Source organism: Bubalus bubalis, chromosome 13 (assembly GCF_019923935.1).
Source record: "Bubalus bubalis isolate 160015118507 breed Murrah chromosome 13, NDDB_SH_1, whole genome shotgun sequence".
NCBI classification, from domain to species: domain Eukaryota; kingdom Metazoa; phylum Chordata; class Mammalia; order Artiodactyla; family Bovidae; genus Bubalus; species Bubalus bubalis.
In genome coordinates, this window is record NC_059169.1 from 551,468 (window position 1) to 568,808 (window position 17,341).

At 48.1% G+C, this 17,341-nt stretch overlaps 1 long non-coding RNA gene across 1 annotated transcript; it reads left to right on the top strand.

Moving 5' to 3' along the window:
• Positions 1–65: 65 nt before the first annotated feature.
• LOC102406570 lies at positions 66–16,820 on the top strand. Its single transcript, XR_006639875.1, has 4 exons — positions 66–752; positions 14,884–15,629; positions 15,955–16,075; positions 16,709–16,820. It is a non-coding gene; the product is annotated as an uncharacterized LOC102406570 (long non-coding RNA).
• The last annotated feature ends 521 nt before the right edge of the window (positions 16,821–17,341 follow it).

Below are 17,341 nucleotides of genomic sequence, written 5' to 3' on the forward strand. Positions count from 1 at the left end.
TCCTCCTCGCACGTGACCAGCCCACGGCACGTGACCGCTGCGCCACGTGACGCGGGTCACGCCCACGACCCCGGTCTGGTCTCGGGTCGCCGAAAGCGGCGGGCGGGCGGGACGCGGCCGGTCACCTGCCCACGGAGCCGCCGGGCCGGGCCCGAGCCTGCGGGAGGACCAGACTGCGGCTCCCCGCCGCGGGCCGGGGGTGGGCGCGCCTCGGCGTCGGGGGCGCTCCTGGAGGAGGGCAGGGAAGTGAACACTTCCTGAGCGTCTCCACGAGGGCGGGGTCTTCCTGAGGGTCTCCACGAGGGCGGGGAAGTGGACCCTCTTCCTGAGCGTCGTCTCCACGAGGGCGGGGAAGTGGGCACACCGGGAAGCACTCAGAGCTCGGGCGTAAGGAAGGCTGACACAGTCCGGGGTGAAGGGGCCGCGGAGGGCTCGGTGACTGCCAGCTGCGACCCCTCCTAGAGCGTCCCAGAGAGGCCGGGCGGGGCAGCCCTAATCCGCCCAGAAAAAGAAGCCCCAGCCCGCCGCTTCCACAGCTTTCCCCAAGTTCCTCTCTCCGACGCCCTGGTTCCCCGCTCGTGTCGGGACTGCAGGGTCCTCTTTGCTGGACTGCTGTCCGGCTACGCCGGCCCTTTGCGGAGAGGCGGCCGTCCTGCTCTGTCCACCCCGCCCGCTGCGGCCTCAGCGCCTCGGACCACCAGCTCGGGAGCCGCCTACCATCACCCCGCTCAACAGGCTGTGATTCCCGTGAGGTTGTGTTGTTGACTTGTCTGCTTTTTTGTAGGTTTTGTTTTTTCCTTGTCATTTCTTCCTTTCCGGTTTTCCCGCGCTTCCCTACCAGCGTCTAACACACAGCTGAGAAAGTCTGGCACTGAAGGGCTTGAAGACTGCAGTGTGGCTTCGCTGATGTCTTGTTTAGGCGCTTAGGGGCCGTTCTGGATCTTTGCTGCTCTTTCGCACAGGGAAGAGTTTCAGCGGGGCCTCAAGAGAAAGGACATTAGGAGGCTGACGGAGCCCCAAGCTTGTTGCGTTTTTGTTGGCTAAAGAAAAGATGCGCAAGCTAGAAGTTGAGAGCTGTGCTTTATGCCTCTGACATTTTTAGGACCTCAAGCTTGGGGGACATCATCTCAAATAGCCCAGAGAAAAAGCCAGGGTATATTGGAGTTTTTGCAACAAAGGGCAGGTAGTCCAAAGGTCAGAAGATTATTGTTAATTAAGGAAAACCAGATAAGCCAAGTTAAGGAACTTAAGTGCCTTTTTCTGTGAGGAGATGCAAGAGTCTGGCCTCACTGAAGTCTTGCCTTGATCTCCACCCCAGCTCTCTGGGGCCAGTGTCCTGTGCTTTGCCATGCTGCGTTCCCTCAGGACTCATCGGGCTGGTTGCAGTGCAGGATTGTGGGGTGGTGGGCGTGTCCCCAGGCTGCACCGTCGGGGGTGGCTGCAGTCACAGAAGGGTGACGGCTGAGACATCCTTCATTGCTGATTTGGCAGGCTGCGTTCTTAGTCCACGGTTTGTTCTGCTCTTCGGGGCAGGAATCTACTGCTACTGAAGAGTCGATTCGCTCGCGGAGGTCTTGTTAGGTGTTTGGCAGCTTTCCGGGTTCTTGTTAGTTGCTGTTCTGGGGGGGGCAGAGTCTCAGCGGCATTGCTTGAGAGAAGTGCTGTCTGGCCAGGCGCGCCGTGGAAAAGAGCTGCTGATCTTCCGTCTCTGTGGCATCACGGTGACGTCCTTCAGCAGCAAGTTTGTAACCGGATGTTCCTCCAGTAGGTCGTCATTTGCACTCACGTTGTCCTTATGAAATAGAGTGCTAAGCTCAGGAGTAATTGGTTAATTCTAGAACATTGCCCTTTTCTCTTGAACTTCCTGATGGTGAGAAACTACCAAGTAATCTTAGTATGAAAACAAAAAGACCTATCAATTGTTGCTTTCCTGGCTTGGAAGCCTCTTCCAGTGTTGAGATAACGTTTTACCCTCTGAATGTGGGTGCAGAGAAGCTGGCTGCCCAGGAACCGGTGTTGGGTGGTGAAGGGCCTGCCCTGCCCTCGCAGGTCGGGTTGGTGGTGAAGGGCCAGCGCCGCCCTCAGGGGGTCGGGTTCGCACCCTCAGCTGTGGCTCCCTCTGCCCCCTCGTGCCTGCACTCTCCTCGCATCGTTCTCTGCTCCTTTTGGAAACTGTGCGCTACCCAGAGTCCTTTCAGCAGGCAGTTTTATTTTCTTAGACCCTTCAGAGCCCATTTTTTCTGGGTCCAAATGCATAATACATGCTGCGTTTAAAATCTTCTTTTTAAAGACCCAAAGAAGTTTGTTTCAGCCAAAGGACAGAGCTTTTAAAAACAGCAGAAAATGAAAGACTTGTCAAAAATTCTATGGTGCTATGTTTTTATACAGTATGGGAAATAATATGGAGGGATTTTCTTGTTTGGTATTGTTTTTTGTTTGAATCCTTAATTAGGGCTGGATCTGTTTTTTTTTGTTTTGTTTTGTTTTCTTTTTGGCTGAGCCCGGAGGCTCTTGGGATCTTAGTTCCTCAACTAGGGATCAAACCCATGCCTCCTGCAGTGGACACACAGAGGCCTAGCCAGTGGACCGTCAGGGACCCTGATCTATTCTGGTTGAAGGAAGGATGTGGAAAACCACAAAGGACTCCACACCTTGTGAATTCTTTTGGACACAGCCTTTTTATTTTTGTTATTTTTAAAAAGTATGTATTTGGCTCTACCAGGTCTTAGTTGCAGCATGCAGGATCTAGTTCCCTGACCAGGGATCAAACCCAGGCCCCCTGCGTTGAAGCACAGGGTCCTGACCACTGGACCCGAGGGAGGTCTCAGGATGACGGCTTTAAGGATCAGCTTTGGTAACAATGAGCCGTGTAAGCTCCCAGCTGAAAGGCAGGGCCTCTTCACCCGTGAAATGACCCGCCTCCAGCACTGGGAGGGCCAGTTTCCCGGAGGTGTGGGTTCCATGTCTGAAGGAGAGGAGCGATGGTTGAAAGAACGTGGAATCTGTGCCTTTTTTCTCTTTTGCTCTAGGCTATACTATTTCTTGAGCTTCCCAGGTGGTGCTAGTGGGTAAAGAATCTGCCTGCCAGTGCAGGAGACTCCGCTTTGATCCCTGGGGTGGGAAGATCCCCTGGAGGAGAGCATGGCAACCCACTCCAGTATTGTTGCCTGGAGAAGCCCATGGGCAGAGGAGCCTGGTGGCTACAGTCCATGGGGTCGCAAAGAGTTGGACACAACTAAGCATGTACAGTTTATTGTGATCCACACAGTCAAAAAAAAAAAATTCTGAAGGAGATGGGAATACCAGACCACCTGACCTGCCTCTTGAGAAACCTGTATGCAGGTCAGAAAGCAACAATTAGAACTGGACATGGAACAACAGACTGGTTCCAAATTGGGAAAGGAGTACATTAAGGCTGTATATTTTCACCCTGCCTATTTAACTTGTATGCAGAGTACATCATGTAAAATGCTGGGCTGGATGAAGCACAAGCTGGAATCAAGATTGCCGGGAGAAATATCAATAACTTCAGATATGCAGATGACACCACCCTTATGGCAGAAAGTGAAAAACTAAAGAGCCTGTTGATGAAAGTGAAAGAGGAGAGTGAAAAAGTTGGCTTAAAGCTCAACATTCAGAAAACGAAGATCATGGCATCTGGTCCCATCACTTCATGGGAAATAGATGTGGAAATAGTGTCAGACTTTATTTTTTTGGGCTCCAAAATCACTGCAGATGGTGACTGCAGCCATGAAATTAAAAGACGCTTACTCCTTGGAGGAAAGGTTATGGACCAATCTAGATAGCATATTGAAAAGCAGAGACATTACTTTGCCAATAAAGGTCCGTCTAGTCAAGGCTGTGGTTTTTCCTGTGGTCATGTATGGATGTGAGAGTTGGACTGTGAAGAAAGATGAGCACCGAAGAATTGATGCTTTTGAACTGTGGTGTTGGAGAAGACTCTTGAGAGTCCCTTGGACTACAAGGAGATCCAACCAGTCCATTCTGAAGGAGATCAGTCCTGGGTATTTGGAAGGAATGATGCTAAAGCTGAAACTCCAGTACTTTGGCCACCTCATGCGAAGAGTTGACTCATTGGAAAAGACTCTGATGCTGGGAGGGATTGGGGACAGGAGGAGAAGGGGACGACAGAGGATGAGATGGCTGGATGGCATCACTGACTCGGTGGACGTGAGTCTGAGTGAACTCCGGGAGTTGGTGATGGACAGGGAGGCCTGGCGTGCTGCGACTCATGGGGTCGCAAAAAGTCGGACACGACTGAGCGACTGAACTGAACTGAAGCACACACACGCTTTCTTCAGGTATGCTAAGCAGAAATAGTCACGTTGCGTAGTGCTGTGGTTTTTCAGACTTGTTTTATGAAATTTTTTTAAAAATTTGAATAAAAACAAGATAATGCGGTGAACCCTGTGGTGCCTGTTACTTTCACGGTTTATCGTCCCTCCTCGCTGCTTCGTGTTTTGGTTGATTTTTCAGCTTGATTTTTATAAAACAAACCCTGGACATGATATTTTTTATGTAAAGCTTTTGCATAAGCAGAATGCCATTATATAGCTAATATAAAGCCAAAACATAACAATTCCTTAGTAATTAATTTCCAGTTGATGTTCACAGTTCCCCAGTTGTTCAAAAGCCTTTTTTTTTTTTCAGCCAGTTTGCTCACTGTGGCTCCACTGAGGTCTGAATGTTGTCTCTGAAGGTGTCTCAGGGTCCCATCCCCTTTGCACACCATTGATTAGTTGGTGTCCTGGAGGACACCCCACACTGTGGGTTGACCTGGGGAGCTGGTGAATGGCCATCTCTCACTCTGTTCAGGCACCTCGGAGTGGGGTCTGGGGCATTGGCATCACCTGGCCTGTTCCAGATGCAGAGTCTCAGGCCCCACCTGGGCCCTCGAGTCAGAGCCCGCACTGCGGGCTGCACAGAGACCCGAGAATCCCTGCCCCCTCCTCCAGGGCTGCAGCCATGCTGGGTCCCCGCCAGCCTCAGACCTCTGACTTCATGGCTTCCTGGTGGGTCAGTAGGTCTGTGATTCCGGTGGGCCTGGCGGGTTGGTGCAATTGTTTTCTTTCTTTAGGATCTTAGTTCCCTGACCAGGGGTCTAACCCAGGCCCCTCCAGCGGAAGCGTGGAGTCTTAACCACTGGACTGCTGAGGAATTCCCCGGCCATTCCTCATTCTGTCTTCCCTATTTTCCATCTGGAGCAGGCCTGCAAGGAGATTTTCCTTCATGGACCCATTACTTACTCCAAAACACCGTCTCTGCAGGAAGGTTGGATCCGTGCCTGATTGGTGATTCTTTTGTCTGTTTTCAGAGCAATAACTCAGACCCAGAGCAGCTTCCAAATGTGAACCGAGCTCTCTGCGTGGTGGTTTCACCTCCATGTGAGCTCCTCAGCGGGGACCGCCCCCCCCGGTGAGCCGTTGGTGAGGGAGGCGGTGTGTGTCCAGGCTGGCAGAGGGTAACGAAAGTCCGTATTTGCAATTTTGCTGTGAACCTAAAAATGCTCTAAAAAATATAGTTGTTTGGACCTCCCTGGTGGTCCAGTGGTTAAGACTCTGCGCTCCTAGTAAAGGGGACTGGGGTTCAATCCCTGGTCAGGGAACTAGAGCCTACATTCTGCAACTAAGAGTTCGCATGTTGCATTAAAAATTGAAGATCTTACAAACTCTTTAAGACCCAGTGCAGCCAAATAAATATTTTTTAAATTATTGTCATATTCTGTATTCTTATTTTTTCATTTGTAACCATTACTTTCTCATGCTATTACAAAATCTATGAAAACACATTTAGTAATAATGTAACATCGTTTGGTGTAATGTTTTACTTAATGATAGCTTCCTGCTAAATATAAGGAACGCTGTAGGAAAACCTCGCAGCTCCCGTGTCTCTGCTTCCATCCCGGCCCCACTCACAGCATCTCCGACACCATGCCAGCCACTGCCGGGACTTGGGCCCAGTGTCCCGCAGGTCAGGGGCTCAGCCCCACCCGTCAGAAGCCGGTCACCAGAAGAGCATCCCCAAGTGGCCCACATCTTCTGTCTGGCTTGTTAGAAACGCATGTCCCCGCCCCGATTCAGCCTCCTTTAACTTGCTAGCAGGGCTGGCAGAGCTCGCAGGAGCTCTCCTTGTGTTCCCTGGTTCCTTCTGTGGGGAGGGGTTTGGTGAAGGACACAGGTGAACTGGGGGGTGAGGAGCCCTGGGGTGGGTCCCCAGGGTCTGGAGTCCCGGGCTTCTGTCTCCTTGAGTTGGGCTGCCACGTGTGGTCACCACCCTGGACACCCTCTGAACCCCGTGCTGTTGGGGCCTTCTGGAGGTTTCGTCACAGAGGCACAGGTGATGGTTGACTCGATCACCAGCTCCTCTTTCCTTCCCGAGGCTGGGGTGGGGCTGAAAGTCCAAGTTTCTAATCATGGCTTCTAATCCACGGTGACCAGGAGCCATCAGGAACTCCCCTAGAGTCACCTTGTGAGAAGAGAAGAAGCTCTTACCGTCCAGGAACTTGCAAGGGGTTTAGGAAGTGTGCGTCAGGGATAGGGTCAGAGACCTGGTGTTGAAGGACGCTGGGGTTTCCCTGGTGGTCCAGCAGTTAAGAATCTGACTGGCAACGCAGGGGTCCCCAGTGTGATCCCTGGTTGGGGAACTAAGATCCCACGTGCCATGGAGCCATTCCAGAGCCTGCTCGCCACAGCAAAAAAGATCCCAGGTGACGCGACAAAGACTTTGTAACTGAGCCCTAATGCAGCCGAATACATATGTAAACCACGGGCGCTCCCAGTGGTCTCGTCAGGACGTTCCAGGGCTTCCAGAGCCTTGGACCAGGAGCCAGGGCCTGAGACTAATAACGTATATTTTCTGTTATCTCACAAATACTATGGTAAATATCTTGAAGATGAGTTATCTGTTTATGATTTTCTCTGAGATTGATTTTTCTTGCAGATTACACTGACTGGGTAAGAAGCAGTGGTGTTCAGCGTGTGCCCGCCTGTGTGCACGCCCCGCGATTGTGAACAGGCTGCACCAGTCATTCCTCCCTTTGCTGCCATCGGGGTGACTCTTGTGCTTGTGTTTCTATTTCATTCAAGGTACCCACACTTTTTGCTTGGCCCAAGAGCTCCCTGGGAGGTCCCCTCGGAAGGGACCACCGCTCACAGACATTAGGGTTCCCAGCCTTGGACCTGGTGCCACAGAGCTGCCTGGCACGGAGCCGCGCCAGCAGAATCCAGAGCCCCTGGCGCTCAGTTGGCATAGCCCAAGGGAGGCCTGGCCTGCTTGACACCCCAGAGACCGAGATTTTTCACTTCTCCAGTTCTCCTGCCCACTTACCTCAGGAATGTTTAATTTTGGTTCATTGATAAAAGGTATTCAGATGTTTATTCAGATGTTTATATCATATATAAACTCTGCATTCAGATATAAACATCTGAATGCAGAGTTCCAAAGAATAGCAACAAGAGATAAGAAAGCCTTCTTCAGCGATCAATGCAAAGAAATAGAGGAAAACAACAGAATGGGAAAGACTAGAGATCTCTTCAAGAAAATCAGAGACACCAAAGGAACATTTCATGCAAAGATGGGCTCCATAAAGAACAGAAATGGTATGGACCTAACAGAGCAGAAGATATTAAGAAGAGGTGGCAAGAATACACAGAAGAACTGTACAAAAAAGATCTTCATGACCCAGATAATCACGATGGTGTGATCACTGACCTAGAGCCAGACATCCTGGAATGTGAAGTCAAGTGGGCCTTAGAAAGCATCACTACGAACAAAGCTAGTGGAGGTGATGGAATTCCAGTTGAGCTCTTTCAAATCCTGAAAGATGATGCTGTGAAAGTGCTGCACTCAATATGCCAGCAAATTTGGAAAACTCAGCAGTGGCCACAGGACTGGAAAAGGTCAGTTTTCATTGCAATCCTAAAGAAAGGCAATGCCAAAGAATGCTCAAACTACCGCACAATTGCACTCATCTCACACGCTAGTAAAGTAATGCTCAAAATTCTCCAGGCCAGGCTTCAGCAATACGTGAACCGTGAACTTCCTGATGTTCAAGCTGGTTTCAGAAAAGGCAGAGGAACCAGAGATCAAATTGCCAACATCCGCTGGATCATGGAAAAAGCAAGAGAGTTCCAGAAAAACATCTATTTCTGCTTTATTGACTATGCCTAAGCCTTTGACTGTGTGGATCACAATAAACTGTGGAAAATTCTGAAAGAGATGGGAATACCAGACCACCTGACCTGCCTCTTGAGAAATCTGTATGTAGGTCAGGAAGCAACAGTTAGAACTGGACATGGAACAACAGACTGGTTCCAAATAGGAAAAGGAGTACGCCAAGGCTGTATATTGTCACCCTGCTTATTTAACTTCTATGCAGAGTACATCATGAGAAACGCTGGACTGGAAGAAACACAAGCTGGAATCAAGATTGCCAGGAGAAATATCAATAACCTCAGATATGCAGATGACACCACCCTTATGGCAGAAAGTGAAGAGGAACTCAAAAGCCTCTTGATGAAAGTGAAAGTGGAGAGTGAAAAAGTTGGCTTAAAGCTCAACATTCAGAAAACAAAGATCATGGCATCCAGTCCCATCACTTCATGGGAAATAGATGGGGAAAGAGTGGAAACAGTGTCAGACTTTATTTTTTGGGGCTCCAAAATCACTGCAGATGGTGACAGCAGCCATGAAATTAAAAGACGCTTACTCCTTGGAAGGAAAGTTATGACCAACCTAGATAGCTTATTCAAAAGCAGAGACATCACTTTGCCGACAAAGGTCCATCTAGTCAAGGCTATGGTTTTTCCTGTGGTCATGTATGGATGTGAGAGTTGGACTGTGAAGAAGGCTGAGCGCCGAAGAATTGATGCTTTTGAACTGTGGTGTTGGAGAAGACTCTTGAGAGTCCCTTGGACTGCAAGGAGATCCAACCAGTCCATTCTGAAGGAGATCAGCCCTGGGATTTCTTTGGAAGGAATGATGCTAAAGCTGAAACTCCAGTACTTTGGCCACCTCATGCGAAGAGTTGACTCATTGGAAAAGACTCTGATGCTGGGAGGGATTGGGGACAGGAGGAGAAGGGGACGACAGAGGATGAGATGGCTGGATGGCATCACCGACTCGGTGGACGTGAGTCTGAGTGAACTCCGGGAGTTGGTGATGGACAGGGAGGCCTGGCGTGCTGCGACTCATGGGGTGGCAAAGAGTCGGACACAACTGAGCGACTGATCTGATCTGATCTGATAAAAGGCAAGAGACTTGGGGCTGCTGGATGTGAGATTAGTGTTAACGAATAACACGTCAGAAAAACAGCAAACCGCTTTCAGCTCAAAGCTATGCTAACAAGCGGGGAAAGAGGTAAGACTCCTACCCCGAGATCCTTTAAAAAATCCACCTCTGGACGCTGTGGGAGAGGGAGAGGGTGGGAAGATTTGGGAGAATGGCATTGAAACATGTAAAATATCATGTATGAAACGAGTTGCCAGTCCAGGTTCGATGCACGATACTGGATGCTTGGGGCTGGTACACTGGGACGACCCAGAGGGATGGAATGGGGAGGGAGGAGGGAGGAGGGTTCAGGATGGGGAACACATGTGTACCTGTGGTGGATTCATTTTGATATTTGGCAAAACTAATACAATTATGTAAAGTTTAAAAATAAAATAAAATTAAAAAAAAAATCCACCTCTGCTTGGGGATACTCTGGGTGCTCACAGCTTCTCTCTGCTTAACGCAATGAGAACAACTTTTGGACACGTCCGGGTGCCTCTCAGAGAACTTCTTTTCGATGGATCCCTTGAAATTTTTCAAGCACGATAGGCTTCCTTTTAGACAGTTACAAAAGAGGAACTCTCCTGAAAAAGAACCAAAACTTGCTTTCTTAGAAAGCAGATTCAGTCCAGCAGTCCCAGGTCATCTGCAGCAGAGAACATGTGTGACTCCAGTCACGGTGGGTTTCCAGTTCCATGCCCCTGGTCTCGGTGGGCGGTCCTCGAGCCTCAGCTTGTTGGAGAAACGAGACGTGGCCTCCCAGGGCCTCTTCCTAGTCACAGACGCCACAGGTCGGGAGCTGAAGTCCATGTGAAGTCGCTTCTGCGCTTGTAACTCCTGGTTTTAACTCACATCGGTTCTGTGAGGCCGGCCTGCAGCACAGTGGCCGGGAGGGCTGACTGTGGGAGAGGGTGTGGCCCCGGAGCCTTGGGGAGAGCTCGCGTTCCAGACAGATGCCCACTGTCCTTCTGAAAGCATCAGTCACTCAGTCGTGTCTGACTCTGCAACCCCATGGACTGTAGCCCTCCAGGCTCCTTTGTCCATGGGATTCTCCAGGAAAAAATACTGGAGTGGGCTGTCATGCCCTCCTCCAGGGAACCTTCCCCACCCAGGGATCAAACCAGGGTTTCCTGATTACAGGCATATTCTTTACTATCTGAGTCACCTGGAAAGATCCTTCAGAAGGCGATCGTATCAACCAGCTAATCCAGCGCTATCTGCTCTTAATGACAAAAGGGAAGGTTAGGACCAAGATGGAAACCTTAAGATCACAGTGACCAGGGACTTCCCTGGAAGTGCAGTGGTTGAGACTCCGCGCGTCCACTGCAGGAAGCATGGGTTCAATCCTTGGTTGAGGAAGTGGGTTCCCACAGGCCTCACAGTGCAGCTAAAAAACCCCACGAATCAAAAGAGACGAAACATAGTGAAGACAAATCCCTGTCTCCTCCATGACAAAAGGTAGTTAACACGGATAGTTGGGTGTTTCTACACATTACCAAGACTTGAAAATAAAATGAGCAAGAATTTATGTAAGAAAAGACCATGATTCCATCTAAAAAGAAGCCTAAGGCCAAGGTGCTGATGCCTTTTGTTTCTCCAGGTGGAGCCAGCTGAAGGTGACTCATTCATTTCCTTTTTCCTTGTAACCTCTGCTTTTTCAAATCAACTTTTTGAAAATTAGGGTATATGAAATACACAAACCACTTTAGGTGTGCGGTTTGATGAGTTTTGACAAATGCCCTGTGAATGGAAGTCAGAATGGCTCCAGTCTTGCCAGGAGAGCCTCCAATGGACTGGAGGCCTAGGAGGAAGGGGAGCTTGCGCTCGTCTCAGCCCTGATGGGGTCTGAACTCTGACCTCTCCTGGTCTTGACCCAGGCCTCCAGAACGTCTGCACAAGGTTCCAGAAACTCAGGACACTCATCGAACGCCCACCCTGAATGACTGACAGCCGATCGCTCACAGACACGCCCTTCCTCCTTCTGTCGGTCAGTCTTAACTCGTGCCGAGCAAGCTTGTGACTTTCCGCGCCTGTAAGCCTTCTGCGGTTTCTTGGTCGACAGCAGACACCCATGAAACCAGCACCCTAGTCAAGACAGAAAGCATTTTCTTCACCCAGAGGCCCTCCTGTCCCCGTGTGCTTGTCTGCTTCTGCCACTGTTCTTCAGGCGTGTACCTTGCAGAGTTTCATGCAGATGGAATCACGCGGTCTCTGTTTTTCCGTATCTGGATCCGTCTGCGCTGTGTGAACCACCAGTTCATTCCTCTCGTTGCTAACAGCGGCTTATTCCAGAAGGATCTGCCAGTCTCCTACCCGTTCACCTGTGGAAGGACCTTGGTTGCTCCCGGTGGTTTGGTGGCGTTATACCTCGGAAAGGAGCGGCTGGGTCATGTGCTCACCGTACGTTTAGCTTTAAAAACAAACTGTCCGGTGCTTTCCCCAGGTCTCTGTACACCGTGTTCCTAAGTTCCCACCAAGAGTGGCTCCACACCCTTGCCGATACTTGGTATGATTAGTCTTTTAAATTTTAAAGAATTGGAGAAGGAAATGGCAACCCACTCCAGTATTCTTGCCTAGAAAATCCCGTGGACACAGGAGCTTGGAGGGCTACAGTCCATGGGGTTGCAAAAGAGTTGGACATGACTTCGTGACTAAACAACAATATTTTAACATTCTGAAAGTTGTCTAATGCTATCTCATCGTGACTGTAATTTGCATTTTGTTGATGATTACTGAAGTCATGGGTCTTTTCTTATGCCTATTAATTCACATACCTTCTTTGGGTAAATATTCAAACTTTCTCCTGTTTTTAAAAATAGATTACTGGTTTTCTTGTTATTGAATTACAAGTGTTCTTATATATTCTGGATACAGATACTTTGATGTATTGTAAATATTTACCCCATTATATGGCTTGCCTTTTTATTTTTAAATAGAAATAGTACCTTTTAAAAAGCTTTACATTTAATGAAAACTCAGTTTATCAGTATTTTTTATGCTTCATGCTTATTGTATCCTAAGAAATGTTTGCATATCCCAACATCATAAATATTTTTCTGTCATTTTTTTTTCTAGAAGGTTCATGGTTTTAGCTTCTACAGTTAGGCATATGATCAAATTAAATTTTGAAGGTAGTGTGAGATAAGAGTTACTGTTCATTCTCCCCATGTGATGAATGAAAAGACTTTTCTTAACCTACTAAGTCACCTTGGCATCTCTGTTGCAAACAAGTGGACGTACTGTGATGCTCCCTGTTCCATTCAGACGATGTAAGTGTCTTCTTGTCACCAACACCACGACGTCTTCACTACAGTAGCCTTATAATTAAAGTCTTGAAATTAGGTAGAGTAAGTTCTCCAACTGTTCTTGTACAAAATTGCTTTTGCTATTTGAATTTCCATAATCATTTTCCATAATTCCATAAGCACTTCCATAATTCATAAACATTATTCCATAAGCATAATTCCATAATTATGCTTATTCCATAAGCATTAAAAAGCAGAGACATTAGTTGGCCAATAAAAGACATTACTTTGCCAACAAAGGTCCATCTAGTCAAAGCTATGGTTTTTCCAGTAGTCATGTATGCGTGTGAGAGTTGGGCTCTAAAGAAAGCTGAGCACTGAAGAATTGATGCTTTTGAACTGTGATGTTGGAGAAGGCTCTTGAGAGTCCCCTTGGACTGCAAGGAGATCCAACCAGTCCATCCTAAAGGAAATCAGTCCTGAATATTCATTGGAAGGATGGATGCTGAAGCTGACCCTGATGCTGGGAAAGATTGAAGGCAGGAGGAGAAGGGGACGACAGAGGATGAGATGGCCTGGATGGCATCACCAACTCAATGGACATGAGTTTGAGTAAACTCTGGGAGTTGGTGATGGACAGGGAGGCCTGGTGTGCTGCAGTCCATGGGGTTGCAAAGAGTTGGACACGACTCAGCAACCGAACTGAAACTGAACTGATGCTGTGCTTAGTCGCTCAGTCGTGTCCAACTCTTTGTGATGCCATGGACTGTAGCCCACCAGGCTCCTCTGTCCATGGGATTCTCCAGGCAAGAAGGGTGGAGTGGGTTGCATGCCCTCCTCCAGGGGGTCTTCCTGACCATTTGTAATGTCCTTTCTCAAGTTAAGGAAATTCCCTTCTATTCCTACTTTCCTGAGCATCATTTTTAAAATCAACAAGTGTTGAATTTCATCAAAATCTTCTTAATCTATTGAGATGATTTTACGTTTTGCTTCTTTGTTTTATAGATTTTCAAATGTTAAACCAATCTTGCATTCTTGAGGAAAACTTCACTTGTTTTGTATATTATTGATTTTATATATTGCTGTATTCAAATTGCTAATATTTGATTGAAGGATATTGGTCTGTATTTTCTTGTGATATTTTTGTCTGAGTTTTCAATCAGGGCAATGCTGGGCTCAGTAGTTGTGAGCTAGTCCCTCTTCAGTTTCTGAAAGGCTGTGTGAGATTCTTTCTTTCTTGACAGTTAAATGGAATTCACCAGTATGGTCTCTGGAGTTTTATTAGTGGAAAGGTTTAAAATGACAAATTCAATACCTTTAATGGATATGGATCTATTTTTATTTTCTATTTCTTATTGCGTCCACTTGGATAATTTGCAGATGTTGTGGAATTTGACCATGTGATGTAAGATGTACAATTATTGGTGTAAATCGATTCATAATGTTCTCGGTAGGATCTGCTGTCTTCTCCTTTCATTCCTGATATCGATAATTTTTTTTTCTCTTTATAATTAGTCTAGCTAAAGGTTTATCGGTTTTGTTGGTCTTTTCAAACAACCAGATTTTGGTTTCATTGATTTCTCTATTTGTCCTTTTTCTGTTTTTGATTTCTTCTTTTACCTTTATTATTTTTTTCTTCTATTTACTTTGGATTTAAATTGCTCTCCTTTTTCTAGCTTTTTCAGGCTTAGGTCATTGTATTTAAAACTTTCATCTTTTAAAATGTAAGCACCTGAAGCTACGAATGTCCCCTAGGCACTTCTTAAGCTGTATCTTACAGATTTTTGGTCTGTTGTTTTCTTATTCATTCAATTCAAAGTATGTTCTAATTTTCCTTGTGATTTTTCTTTGACTCATAGATATGTAAAGTGTGTTGTTTATATTATCTGTTTATGTCAGAATTATTGGATTATTTATTTAGAAGTGCATTGCTTAAGTTCCAAACAGTTATTCACCACTTAGCTCCCTGTTGGACTTCTCCCTGACTGTCATTGTGATCTAGGACATGTTCTGCACAGCTTCAGCCCTCTTGCTGCAGTGGGACTGGCTCTGTGACACCGCGTGCTCCCCTGGGTGAGAGCCCCCGCACCATTTGAAGAGCGTGGTTCAGTGTAACGTCCTGCAGTTACCAAGGTTGGGTCGGTTGACGATGTTTCGCGTCCTTCCTGTTTTTCTGTCTCCTTATCAGCCACTGTAGGGAGAGTGTTGAAACCCTGGCTGTTGCTGGGCTGTCTGCTGCTTCCCTCGCTCTCGCCTGTGCTGGGAAGCTCCGTCACCGGAGATCTATGGTCTTAGACACGCTCTGACGAGCGCCTGTCTTTATGAAATGCCTTCTTTGTCTCTGCAGACACTCCGTGTCCTGATGAGACGGGGAACCGAGCTCTGTTCACAGAGCGGAAGAATGGACTCTGCAAACTCGCAAACATTCAAGCGGGCAAAGTTTATTTCAAAGGATAGAGATACAAAGCCCTCAGCATAGACACTGAGAGAAGGTGAAGAGCCCCCAGAGGCGGGAATAGCAGCAGCTTTTCTGTCTTCATCAGACTTGATCTGTCCGTCCTTGGCTGGCCCGGGGCCCGACGCCTGTGATTTCTGACCAGTGAGTGTAAGCGTGACATCCAGTTTGTTGTCTTTATGGCTCTCTTTTGGGTCCCAGTTCCTCACTTTCTCCCGACATAGTGACGCCACCCCTTGACCCTTTCTCAGGACCACACACCATTACTGAGGAGCCTGGCGTGCTGCGATTCATGGGGTTGCAAAGAGTCGGACACGACTGAGCGACTGATCTGATCTGCATGTTTAAGAGCTGACGATCCACCAGGAGTTTCTCTCCTTGATAAACTGGACAGCAGTTAATGATTGTCTTGCCCTGGGTCTGAAGGTTTTATGACCCTGCAGACCAGGGAGCCGTTCCTCTGAATGTGTAGGAGCTGAAAGAAATGCAGCTTTAGGCCAGTGGAGCCAAAAACGTTTGTGCGTGAGACCTGGAATTGAAACGGAAACTAGAGGAAGAGCCAGGCTCTAACTTCTGCACTAAGACTGCCTGACACTGAAGCCTGCTGGATACCAAGCTCGCCACGCAGCTTTGCGGGGGTGTGTACTTGTGGGCATTTATGTGTGTTCGCACAGCTGCCTGCATGTGTGTGCTCTTGCTTTCTGTGTGATTTCATGTGATTAGCTCTCATGGTAAAGCTTTTTTCACCTTTTACTTTGAACCCATCTGTCTTTATGTGTTAAATGACTTTCTTGTAGTGACATATACCTGTCTGGGTCTTAATTTTCTATCCGGTCTGAAAGCCTTTGTCTTTTAACTGACGTGTTTAGATAATGTGATTTGTTCATTATTCCTGTTCTCCCACTTTCCTGGTCCACTTTGGGCAGATTTAAGATTTATACCAAATTTGTTCTTCTTACCCAGGAACGGCCAGTGTCTGTCCCATCCGTTGGCCGGTGGCTCTGTGGCAAGCACCGTTGTGCTGACTGGAACGACCCCACAAGAAGCAAGCGTTATTATCTTTTAGAAGATAAGAAAATTAAGGGTGAGAGCACAGGAGTAGTTTTCTTAAGGGCACCAGATGGAGCAGAGCCAGGCTTGACCCCTGGGCCACCTGAACCAGCAGCCCCAGCCCATGACCCCTGCTCTCTGCCACCCTGGGGCCTCCGTGTGGGAGGCTGGCGGCCTGTGCAGCTCGGTCGCCATTTGCAGAGCGTTGATTCCTCAGTAGGGGCCCTTAAAAACTTCCTCAGCTTTTTATCTCGCAGCTTCCCATGTGTCTGTGTCTGCACCTACTTTTATACACTGCCCTCCTGTCTTTGCAGGAACACATACAGGCACACAGGTAACACTCATGCAAACACACATACATGCCCATGAGTACATACACACACACTCAGACACACAAACTCGCATACATGCAGATACACAAATACACACCAGTCACAGGTACTGCAGCAACCAAGAGACGTGGGGGCATCCTGTGCTGGGAGCCAGGGGGGACGCACAGGACCACCCACCCGATTCCAGAGAGGGTTGGTAAAGCCTCAGCACACGGTGGCTGTGGAAGAACGAAGGATGGCTTTTATGTAAAGTTTTTTAAAAAATAACAGACAGCAAGTAACTGACTCCAGGCAGCTCATGAAGCAGGAGCTCTTTACCGTCTCTCTCTTCACAGAAAAAGTTACAACCTGCCCTGTACTCGGTGAAAGAGGAGAGGACTCCAGACACGTGTATTAGTGCCCTCAGAACTTCAAGAAAGTATCATAGCCATAAAAAAAAAAAAGAAAGAAAACAAAACAACAGTCTTATTAAAACTGTGAGCACCAGGACAGAGCTGACTCACTGGAAAAGCCCCTGATGCTGGGAAAGACTGAAGGTGGGAAGAGAAGGGGGTGGCAGAGGATGAGATGGTTGGATGGCATCATCGATTCGATGGACACGAGTTTGAGCGAGCTCTGGGAGACGGGAGGACAGAGGAGCCTGGTGTGCGGCAGTCAGTGGGTTTGTAGAGAGACAGGACTTAGCAACTGAAGAACAGCAGCCAGAAAACAGGAAATGACACCCTGATCTAGAGGCCACTGTGGGGAAGGCTGACCAGAAACAGTGGGAAGTTCACGGAGCGGAGGTGGCGGGCGGGCAGGCCTGTGGTTTTCCATTCAGGATCTCCTGACCCATGCACTGCACAGATTCCTCTTACAGAAAGTGAGAGCAGGACGATGCAGGGGAAGGCGCCTGGCAGGACGTGAGTCAGGAGTCTTCACTGAGTCCTGTCGGCACAAAGGAAAACAAGCCCCACTGGAGTCTTGTG